Raw genomic sequence first — 12,298 nt, 5'->3', positions numbered from 1 at the left:
CCACAAGTTTGACACTTAGTTGATTAAATCTTGCTTGTACCCCCGCTGATATAAAGATTTTGATTAAGTTACTTTCTGTTCTGTTTGGGTGTGGGTAAATAAGGGGACAATTGTAATTTTTAAATATGTATTCATGACGTTCAATGAAATGAAACAGCTTAGAGAAATTGTATTTTGTTTAACAAAAAAATAACCTTTACTTCAATAGAAATTGCTAAGGCAATTTAAAATCTAAACATGTTCCGCCCAATGCCTCCCAGCTATTGCTTAAAGATATAAAAATAAGTCAGACCCTGAGATTTCTCAGAGGGAACCTGGACATTGCTTGTGGAGGTTCTTTCTCATCGCCGGCCCAGGACAACTCCCCTTCCTACTCTACATCGACTGCAGCTGGTCTGCGGCACATGATTTCACTTACATGCAGTACTTGGAGTAAGTAAATTCATAGAGATGGAAAGAGGAACAGTGGTTTCCAGAGACTTGGGGTAAGGAGGAGTGGGGAGTCAGTGTCTCATGGGTGGGTAGCTTCAGTTGGGGAAGATGAAAACATTCTGGAAATGGATGGTAGTGATGGTTGCACAACAGTAAGAATTTACTTAATGCCATAACATAGCACACCTAATTGGTTAAAATGACAAATTTCATTTTATGTGTATTTTACCACAATAAAAAGAAATTTAATTTTCATAAATGAGGTATCTTTATATTTTTAATTTACTTTTATTTTGTGGTACTGGGAATTGAACTGAGGGCCTTCACACTAAGCTACATCCACAGACCATTTTTATTTTTATTTAGAGGCAGGGTCCTGCTAAATTGCTAAGTTGCCCAGGCTGGGCTCAAACCTGGCATGCTTTTGCCTCAGGCTCCCAGAGTACACAGGCTTGTACCACTGCACCTGGGTCTAAACGAGGTATATTTAAACAGAAATGCACATAAATAAGGTTATGTATTGACTGTTTGATGAAAAAGTGACCAGGGTACATTTAACTATGCATTTCCCTAGGAAAAATGATTTAGTATTCACTAATTCAGCATTGGCTATGGTTTTATAAAACATATCAACTGTGAATAACAAGGCTTAATTTTATATAATTGTGATTACCATGTAACATGCTGAATACGTAAAGATGTATGTGAACTGATAAGAGGAATAGCAAGGTTGTCATATGTATTACTCTTCCATATTACTCTTTCTACCAAAAATAAAAAAGTGAAGCAGGATACTGTTGAACAATGCTTATCTTTAGAAAATAGGGAAACAGACAGAAACAAGCACCAATGTGCTATTTAAATGATTTTGGTTCAAGTTCTGGCTCTACAAGTTAAGTTTAATCTCACAGACCCAGAGGCACAAGTATAAGATACGGATATCTCTGAGAATTTGTATCCAAAGATACAATGTGATAGCCCGTGAACATAAGGTGACCCCTTCTGTAGTAGTCCATTCACCTATTCAGTTGGTATATTCTCAGTGTCTACTCCACTCTAGCCACATGGTGGGTAGAGTTCACTTTGGGGAAGATGGATATGAAAAAATTAGTGGCCAAATTGTTGTCATGAGTGAATGTGACACTATGAGAGCAAAATAAGAAGCATTATCTTTCAAGGTACATGCGGATTTTAGAGGAGGGCCATGTTGATCTGTGGGCTAAGACTCATACACCACTCATCCAAGAACCTAAATCCAAACAGTGTTTGGCAGAAGAAAGCAGAAGCAAGTTAGGTTCTGAGGGGGCAGGAGACAGGAAAGGTGTAGGAGTGCGGCCTAAAGCCTCACTGTCTCACAGAGGCACAAACACCTCCTTTTAATGAGTGATGATCTGATCAAGGCAGATGGAAACTGGGTGAGAAATAATGGTTGACTTAGAATATAGAAAATATTGAAGGCCACCATCCTTTATCAAGAGAGAATTCTGGAGGGTTCTTTAGTAGAAAAGCGGTCTTAGGAAAGGTTGTTCTAGAGAAAGATTAATATAAAATATTTCATTATTAAGAGCATTGGACTTGTTTAGATTTTATCCCACCTTCATCTCTTACTATCCTTGTGAACTTCAGCAACTTGCTAACATTCTGTGCATTTTGGATTACTGATATGTAAAATTAAACATGTACCTCAAAGAGCTGATAAGACAAACAAGATCATATGTTTAAAATTCTTAGAACAGTGCTGTTAATAGCACTTAATAAATGTTCACTGTTATTATTGTGTTCAGGAAGAAATAGAAAGAGACATAAAATGAAAATCAAAGTAACCAACTAAGAAATTCTTTGTAGAGGTCAGCAGGCAGGTCCCTGAACTTCAATTTGGGGCATTTGGAAGAAAATGCAAGGATTGGAAAGAAGGGCTCATTTTCCTCTGGATTTCTTCTGTCTCGAAAATGCAGCATATTGACACATTTGGAAAGAGGAAGACTAGCGCACTAATTGAGTAGAGAGATAAGACAGTTGGTCTTTATCATGGCTCTGCCATGCGCCACCTGTATGACTGGGGCCAATGCACACACCTGTGCCAAAGCCAGTCCTCAGCTCTGCTGTCTTTAAAAGAGCATCTTTGGTTTACAGGGTGCTTACCATGTTACTTTTGGAAAATGACAGAATGAGAGCCAGAAAAGTGCAAGGATGGAAATGTTTACAAAATACTTTAATTATATTTTCTCCTGAAGATTTAAGGCTCCTCAGCCTTAACCCCTCTTGGTCCAATACCCTGTTACCTATGGTACTTGTGAATGGGTCGTTGTGCTAGAGCAAAAGTGGAAGCTGGTGTAAGACCTCTCCTCTGTCATCCTCTCATGTCCCTCTTGCAGGTGGGAGTGGAGACCATTTACGCTTTTAAAAATAGAAGCAAGAAAGGGCACTGGAAGCAAGTTGTAATTGCTGGTTTTTGAAAAAGGAAAGAAAGTCCTTCCATGCAAATGTCAGATGCATCCTGAAAATGCTTTCCCTTCTTGGAAGGTCTCTGTCTTGAACAGTTTTTAAAACCTAGGCAGTCAGTCAGAGGAGAATCTTTCTAATTTCTTTTCACTTCTCCAGGTAATAATACTCTTGAGTGAGTTATTCAGCTAACTCTCTGCCAGACTATTAACCTAGAAGCATGCCTGCTGGGCTCCCTAGCTCAGAAAGGGATCTTTGGAGGGACAGGGCCTGGGGAAACAAGCCATGCTTGTGTCCTCTCAGTAGCTCAGCAGATATTGCTTTTCTTCACCTTTATTCCAAGGGCTTGTTTTTTAAAATGAGAAATAGACTGTGCGAGAAGACCCCTCTGAAAAGGTGAAAGAAATAGGATTCATTCAATCTGGAAGGTGATGAAAAATAGAAGATGATAAAGTAACCATCTATAAGGGCTTAACAGGGCTAGACCAGAAAGGGGCTGTTTGTCTTTATTAGGATATGGAAAGGGACTCATGAGGATTGAGACAAGTATCAAAGCGTGTTTAGAAGTAAAATGTGTACAGTGAAAAGGAGAACTCAACAAATATTAATTGACTCACTGGATGAATGGAGGATAGTAGCTGAATGGCAGATGAAGGATTGATGCATAGATGGATGGATGTAGTGTGGACAGAGATCACAGCTGCAATTTATGGACAAACATATTCAAAGGTGACAAAAAATGTTAAAGTTAACAGTTAAATTGTTATAAACCATCCCTTTCAATACTGTGGCCTTCCAGCTAGAAGACACCAATTATAGTCACTCCAATAATTACGATATTTAATACTGAATAATAAAATCTTTATTTTTCTTTGTTGGAATACAATCATTTTATATGTGGTTTCTTATGTTTTCTTTTATGTATTCTATAAGCAAAGTATCATCTTCTCCAATTTACACATACATCAGATTCCTCATTTATTGAATGAACACCAACTATTGTAAAACACACTACTATTTGATAAGCTATTAAGAAAAAAGTCATGGTTAGTATAGTAGTAAGATGAACCTCAAATACAGAAATGTTAAAAAGCTATGGGAGGCAGGGTACCTGAAAGAATGAAATATTATAGTTTGGCCCATCTGAATACCATCCCTCTGCAGCTATGCAGGAGATGGGATAATGACCCTGGGCCTATTGGATCAGGACTTTGTAATGTTCTGTGTTCAGCAGTTGCCCCGGCTACCTGAGCCCACCTTCCTGGCAAGTCTGGATGCTGGTTGCACCTGAAGGGTTGGTGCCCTGTCTCATTCATGTCCTTCCTCTACCCATACATGGATGTTGGGCTCCTCCTCCAGATTTACTATGTAGTCTCTGTCATTTCAAATAATTTTAGAACCAAACCTCACAGCTGGAGAACATCTGGGGATTATTAAAATGGAATATGTCAGACAGGTGCCCCAGATATGGATAGGAAACTAAAATTTAATAGGAAGCTAGCATTGGACAGGAAAATCAATTTAATGATTCACTCCTATACTTAAATTTCTGATAGCCTTAAATATAGACAACAGAACATAATAGCCACATATGTGAGGCTTGTGTCTGGGTCACCCACATCTGTGTTTACTTTGTCCCATCAGAAATCTCACCTGTGAGCATAGATCTGGAAGTTTATGGAAGGTCTCATGTGGGTACACATGATGTTACGGCAAGAGTTCAGAGATCTAGATCAAACCCAAACAGAATTCCTCTACAAGGCTTGACATTTCAACTGTGAACTAATTTAGTAAATTGTGCAGATCTCTTAGTGGTTTCTAACTTTTGGTACTTCTTGTATTTTTGGCAGTTTTGGAAATACAACAGAAACAAGATTTAGGGCACAGAGGGAACGTTAAATTAATGTTCTGCTCTTTGTTCCCTGAACAATTCTACAAATCTCTTTCCTTCTCATAACAAAAGAATCTGAATTATTTGCTTCAGGGTCCACATCTCCTTCTGCCAACTCTACAGAAGCATTGTGGGGCAGTGTGAAGATCAAAGGAAGTCCAAGAGATCTGCCCACTAACTCCCTTGTGATTGTGAGTAGTGTTTGTGGAACACTCCCTGAGCTTTGAGGTTGTCTCCTATAAAACAAGCCTAATAATTCCGGCCTGGAAAAGCCATTACAATTATGTAATGGCACAAAACATGAGGTGTCTGGAATGGAGTAAGTGATCAATAAGTGCACTTACTGATTCCATTTCTTCCTTAAAACTGGAACAAAGAATCCTAGGTGTAAAGTTCCAGCTGTTTATAAGGCTAGGGTTGGGTCTCCTCAGAGAAAAGCAGTTTGGGGGGTTGTTAAAGAAAGTCTTTCACTTGTAGAGATCACTTGAATATGGGCCTTCTTAGTCTTTGAGTTCTTTTTTTTTTTGGTACTGGGGATCGAACTCAGGTCCTTGTGCTTGCGCAGCAGGCAGTGAAACCACTGAGCTAAATCCTCAGCCCCTTAGTCTTTGATTTTGAAGTATTTGAACAAAAAGCTGAACTTTCTATCTCAAACCACCCCCTCACTTCTGTGCTTTCTTTTCAGCCAATCTGGAAATTATATTCTCAACACCCTTGCCCCATGCCCTTTGCCATCCGGGTTCCCCCTTTGTCCTGCCTCTTATGATGAGGCAGCTCCGCTGCATCATCATAACTCATCTTCCCTAACAGGCAGCAGGTCCCATCCCTGGCTCTGTCAGGGCTCTAGGATGACACCAAGTTCTGAGGGAAGTCTTCGACAAGCATGATTTTAGAAGACTATATGGGACCATAGTGATTAATTTGCTATGAGAGTTAAGCAGTGTTTTCTTATTTGAACATTTTATTAAAGTTATTGTTTGTGCTAAACAATCTATTTGGCTGTTACCGTCTATTATCTGCATAAATTCTCATATTAATTTGGAAGAAAGTTCTTTGAAGTGCTCTTTTTATCATTGTGGTTGGAGATAAAATAATTTCAGAAGACAAGGCAAATGAGCTTCCAGACTTTGTCCTGTTTTAAAAGCCCCCTGCCATCTTCACTTGGATATGAAAGAATGATGCATTTCTGACACTAAGCCAGACTTCACAGGTTAAAACCTCAGTCCTCCATAATACTGCCATGACTTCAGATGCTAGTGCAACAGGGTGGTCAGGTCACCCACACCTCTGCCTACAACTTGAGGGGGGCTCCCACTGTTTGTTAAGATTTAACAGTATGCTATAACAGCTCACAGAACTCAGAAAAGCATTCTTTTTATAGTTATAATTTTATTATAGTAAAAGAATATAAATCTGAAACCACAAAAAAGAAAATACCCGGGCTGAGGACTGGCTATCCCTAAACACAAAGCTTCAGCATGTTTAGGGCATGTCTCCTAGCAGAGAAGCAAATCCAAGCCTCAGTATTCAGAGTTTTTGTTGCAGTTTCATTCCACAGACATGACAGAGTCATTAATCACATGATTAAATTTGATCTCCAGTTTCCCTCCTCTCCTAAGTTGATATCTCCCACTTTGAATCCTAACTCTCTAATCACATGGTTGGTCTGTACCGAAGGGCCCCTTTCCATCCTGAAAGTATCTCAGGACCTACCAGAGTCACCTCATTAGCCTAAACCCAGCTGAGGAGCATACCATGAATGATAACAAAGACACTCATCATTCCCACAATTTAGGGAACATTTCCCAGGAATTGGGCACAAAACCTAATCAAATTCCTTATTGTACAATGGGAAATTTCTGCTCGTACCCTGTGTAGTAACTCTATCTTATTTTATGATATATGGAGCAGGCTATGATTACTCTTCTTGATGTCTCAAGCCAAATCTAAAAAGACTTCAAACTTGCTAAACTGGATGGTTTGGATCTTAAAAGTTCTTGATTGCCAACCACTGGCACTATTGGAGGTGGTAGGAAGTGGAGCTTAATGGAAGGAAGTTAGGTCATAGCAGGTGTAGCCCTGCCGGGGATATTGGGAACCCTCTTTCTTTGTTTCCAAGCCACCTTGAGGTACATAGACCTTCTCTGCCACATATTCCTGCCATAATGTACTGTGCCACCATAGCCCCAAAGAAAATGGGGCTAAGAGACCATGGTCTGGAACTTCTGAAATTCTAACCAAAATAAATCTTTCCTCCTGGTAAATTGATTTTCTAACATATTTTCTCATAGCAATAGAAAACTGATTAACACAAGTAGTGATATATCTTTAACTTTCTTTTCTTTGCTCCAAGGACATTTAAAATTGTTCAAAAGATTCAAATAGAGCTCTTCAAATGTAACTGACTGAGGACAAAGAAATAAAGAAAGCACAGTCAGAAATGTGCCGTTACCATTCCAGGGCACTGGAAGTAAGTGAAAGGAGTCCCAGGCTTCATATTTGAGTTTCACTGTTATCATTTGTACGTGAGTTTATAGGACTGTTCTAAAGGCTGAATAGAATAGTTCCTTTAGGGCTTCCTGGGTAAAGCCTGTTCCATACTGGGGCATCAAAAAACAGTGGCTTCTGTCATGACTACACTTGCGTCATAGTAGGGTGGATAAAACTTCACTCCCAGAAACAACTGCTGGGTAGTGCTGGCTTGGCCCCCTTACATTGTAGCATCTAAAATGGGTGATTTGCTTTAAGTTTTCTGTGCTTGACCTTCTTATTGTGTGAAATGAGGTTAGTGTACGTGGTTATCATGTAGTCTTAAAAAGATCTGTGTGGTCCAATATACTTGGTACAGAGCTGGTAAAAAGGTAAACACTTTGAAAATGTTGACCATTTTCATTGTTTCCAAGTCTCTTCTCTATGTCTGCAATATGGAGACATGTTCCAAACCTCGGGCCTCACCTAAGCAGTCAAGCAGCTCTGAGATCTTTGGCTGTGAAGAGAAGCCATTGGATCAGATGGTTTAAAGGGATCCCAAAGGCCTCCTATTGCTCCTTGGAGACCAGATCAGATTGGTTTACTGGCGGGCTGGATTCCTGGCAGCAAACCAGGTGACTGGTGGAGCTTCCTCTCAGGGCCTGGTGGGCCTGTCATTTCTCAGCCACACTCTGGTGGAAACCTGGCATTTTGCAGAATTTCTTCTTCAGCTCATCTCTGTCCTCTTCCCTGGGATCCCTACCCAAACAGTAGAATACAATGAATCAATCAATTTCTGTGTTGCCCAGTTCTACTTTTAAGAAAGTTTTTATTTATTTATTTATTTTTTAACAAAACAGGTCAAAAAGATTGTAGGAGAAGAGGGAGATGTGGATAGAAGTCATTAAAATGTAAAGGCATGTATGGGGCTCTTATCATTATGAGAAGAGGCTACTTAGTGTGTATGTCTATGTACATATCTATGTGCATATGCATCTAACTATGTGTTATGATTTATACCTAGATGTCCCACCAAAGCCTGATGTGCTCATAGGTGGGGCTTTTGGGAGTGACTGGAGCATGGGTGTGTGAGATTGGATTCATTCACCGATTGGTTTAGAATAGTTCTGGGTTACAGATGATGGACTTACTGAAGAGGGAAGACCCACCCTGAGTGTGGATGGCTTGCAGCCTAAATGGAATGAAAAGGGAATTCAAAAGGAAATTGCACTGCTTCCTGCCTGCCATACATGGACTATTTCTCCCCTGCCATTCCCCTCTGCTATGCTGCCCTGCCTTGGAACCAGCTGATGATGGACTGAAACCTCTATAAACTGTGAGGTAAAATAAACTTTTCTTCCTTTTACTTGTGGGTGCTGCATATTGTATCATACCAACAAGAACTAAGACAGTGTATGCATCTTGGTATATTTGTGTGTTTCTGTATGTTTGATGTCTGTGTATCCTCGTCATTTTCCTGTTGCTTCACATAATACCTAACATTCACAGCTTAAGTGAGTGTTTCATGTTGATTTGTAGTTTCAGTTCATGGTCAGCTGGCTTCAGAGTAGGAACATGATGGCAGGGGGCACAGGAGAGTAATAGCTACTCAGCCCATGGAAACCAGGAAACAGAGAAAGAAAGAGGGAGCTGGAGAGGAGAACAGGCCCACTTACAGCCAGGTCCCACATCCTAACAGCATATTCAACTACTGAACTCATCAGTGGATGAATCCACTGATAAATACAGTGTCCTCATGATCTAATCACCTTACAAACACATGAGGGTTTTGTGGGACACTTTAAATCTAAACAATAACAGCGTATATTTCTCTCTGTGTGTGTATCAGGCCACAGGGCTGCTTTTTCATTACAACTCTCATTCTTCAATTTTCTGGTCCTTTAGCTTGAGAGCCAGCATGCTCAGCCTCCAGGGAGGTAATTAAGACAAGAAAGGTGTTTATTTAGTTGAGGAGTAGAGGGAGAGCTGACATCTCAGCTTAGGAAGTCTTTGCTGGATCTGAACCTCCCCCCACTAGAGGAACAGGAGTGCCAGGTGTTGCTACCTTGGGATCCCTCACTCAGCAGCTCCCTTCACAGAAACCTGCAAATTGGTATTCTGCCTCTTACCAAGCAGGGCTCTTCACAATAAGACAGCAACTCCTCATGGTTCAAAAGTCCCCAGCCACCCATTTAATTCACACAGGAAGTCCACAAGCAGGCATTAATGTCCTCTGTTACAGGTAAGTAAACAAGAAATCAGAAAAGTAAAGTTACTTGCTCAATGTAATAGCTTCTTTCTCTCTTCCTTTGAATTTCCTGTTTTTGGCATGATATACACAGAGACACAAACACAGAGACAAATAACATACACACAAAAAAACATGTCCAGATAGGCTCATACCCACATAGATACACACAAACAGATACACACTGAGATAGATGCAGAGATACAAACACATACATACACACACTCAGATTTGGGCACAGCAAGAAAAAATAACCGGCTTAGCTGGTAATGTCTGCCCAGGACACAAAGGAGGGTTACTGGCAACCCAGGACACAGGCATTTGCTGTCATTGTCCTAGCCAGTGGCTTTTCTCTCGGGAAGTTCTGGCTCATGAATTAGATACAAGGTGGAGAAGTCAAGTGACATAAGTGAAGATAAGTTCCTTTAGGTTAGATTCCCATCCTTCACACAAACATGGGAAGCCATCATTTTCCATTCCTTAGAGGTTGCCCACAATCTCAACTCTGATGCCCACTGACCATCACCCTGCCAGAAGGTGAGTCAGAAGCTCACTTTCCCACTCTCTGCTGCTGTGTAAATTATGCTGATCCTTTTTGGTTTATTAATGACCACAGGAGATGCCCAGATAGACCACCCATGTTATGAGGTACAATGGCCATGCTTAACGACTGTCGACAGTCCTCCATTCTGCAAACCCTGACAGAAAACATGGTGCTGGTAATATCTGCAGGCCAGATCTCTAAGAATGTCAATTCTCTGCTCACTATTTTATTATCCTTCTGAAGCTTTTTATTGTCCTCACAGAGCTTTTAAAACTGTGATGATTTTAATCCACAAGTGAAAATTATTTGATGTGCCTCCCAGCAGAAGGCAAAGTCAGATGCTTTCCCTTGAATGTGAGCTAACTGGACTTAGGGGTTCTCTTCAGTTGCATAGGATTGGGGAACCTGGGGGATATCCAAGGCTAGGCCACCACCAAAGGAGTTACAGCTCCCACCTGCCTCTCTCTGCCTTGCAATTCCTGCCCTTGGAACCAAACTGCTGTGCTGTGACAAAGCTCTAGCCACTCAAAGACATCACACTGGGAAGCCCTGGCCAGCATCTCACTGATGGGCTATCCATACTGTGTCACGACTCAGGAGTAAGGGGACCAGTGTGGTCACTCCAGCGTGGAGACCATGTGACTTCAACTGCTCCAAAGACCAGGAGAGAGAAGAGTACCCAGTGAGTCCACACAACTGTGACAACTAATAATAAACAATTATTATTTCACAGACACTAATCATGTTAGGACAAATAGAATGCCTGTTTTCCCTTTGTACTCATGCTTCAACAACCCACAAAGAAGACTTCTGTGATGATGAAAGATATGGCAAGAAAGCAATTATTTCTGTGGTAGTGTTATAGAATATCTGAACCAGGAAACAGATAGCACCCAGGGGTTTGGAGGCAGTAAACAACTTTATTTACACCTGTGGACCTGACTGGGATCTTTCCCCAATGAAGTCAGGCCTAGAATATTGGGAGGGTCAGTAGCTTTATAGGGTTGTAAGCAGGAGGTAAAGAAGCAGAAGCAGAGCATTTGACAGTCTTTGGTTGGTTAGTTATTTGACAATTTTACAACTATGAGGCTTAATTCTACTGGAATTTCCTTGGGAATATAGCAAGCAGAGTTTACACAAAGCAGAGCAGTGGATAGGGGGCAGAGCAAAGAGTTCTGGCAGGACATTCGAGTCCATTATGGTGACACATTACAGAAGTTGTCATGGCTACTCAGCTATATTTTATAAAGAGCATAGTTTCCTAGTTAACCCATAGTTGCTTAATAACACAGTTAACTCATAGTTGTCCAATTCAGTTATTTTTTTGTTAAAAAAATCCATCTGCATGGAAATTCCCTTTCAGTAGCAGACACCAGCAGATGTCTTTAGTCCAATTCATTTCTGACACGAAGTGGAGATAACATCAGATTCCACAGTATGAGGGTTCAGTCCCCATGACTGCTCCCATTTCATTCAAGAGCAACTCTGAACTTGTGACCTACCAGGTCCAATTTGGGATTCTCAGGACTGCCTTTCCAGGTTCAATTCATTTTCTAGCAGATATCCCGGTACTCAGGGAACTCTGTATTTACATTTATCAGTTTATTACAAAGGATACTCCAGGACATTACAAATAAATGCATGTGAAGTGTGTGCAAAGGGGCACAGAGTTTCCACACCTTTTTCACCTCATTGCCTTCCACATCCTCCAGGTTGTGTTCAGCTATCCAGCTGCGCTTGGAGACCTGTCATTTGGCTTCATTATGTAGGTGCAATTGATTATATCATCGTCATTGGTGATCAACTCAACATTCAGACCCCTCCCCTTCTCAGAGGTTGAAGGTGGATCTGAAAATCCCAAACCTGTAATCCTGGCTGTTTCCCGTGACAGTACTCATCCTGATGCCATTCAGGGGCTGTCAGCACTTAGCTGACCAACTCTTATATAATATTTTTCTTTCAGGATAAGTTATCAACTAATTTTATAATAAACAACACCTTGGATTTGATACACTGGGGTGATGAAATATGAAATTATTGAAGTAGGGAGGAGTGTTGGTTTGCAGTAGTGATTCTCCATCTTGAGCCTGCTTGAGAATCACTATCAGGACCTCTAAAACACAGATTGCTGCCTCACCACAGGGTTTGAATAATTTTGGTTGGGGCCTGGAAATTGCATTTCTACCAAGTTCCCAGATCATTCTGTCACTGCTGACCTGGGGCTCAGGCTCTGAGGGTGGGGGACTAAAGGCATCTCTTCTCTCTGAGCCTT

The 12,298-nt window shown here is 40.9% G+C and overlaps 1 long non-coding RNA gene across 1 annotated transcript; it reads left to right on the top strand.

Moving 5' to 3' along the window:
- Positions 1-268: 268 nt before the first annotated feature.
- Positions 269-8,570, top strand: LOC110344284 (uncharacterized). Its single transcript, XR_002386767.2, has 4 exons — positions 269-432; positions 4,859-4,956; positions 7,119-7,235; positions 8,373-8,570. It is a non-coding gene; the product is annotated as an uncharacterized LOC110344284 (long non-coding RNA).
- The last annotated feature ends 3,728 nt before the right edge of the window (positions 8,571-12,298 follow it).

Source organism: Heterocephalus glaber, unplaced genomic scaffold, assembly GCF_053883595.1.
Source record: "Heterocephalus glaber isolate CG9 unplaced genomic scaffold, H.glaber_assembly_v1.0 deba00000347, whole genome shotgun sequence".
Lineage (NCBI taxonomy): Eukaryota > Metazoa > Chordata > Mammalia > Rodentia > Bathyergidae > Heterocephalus > Heterocephalus glaber.
Note: the sequence above shows the minus strand (reverse complement) of the source record. Positions and strands in the feature narration are given on the sequence as shown.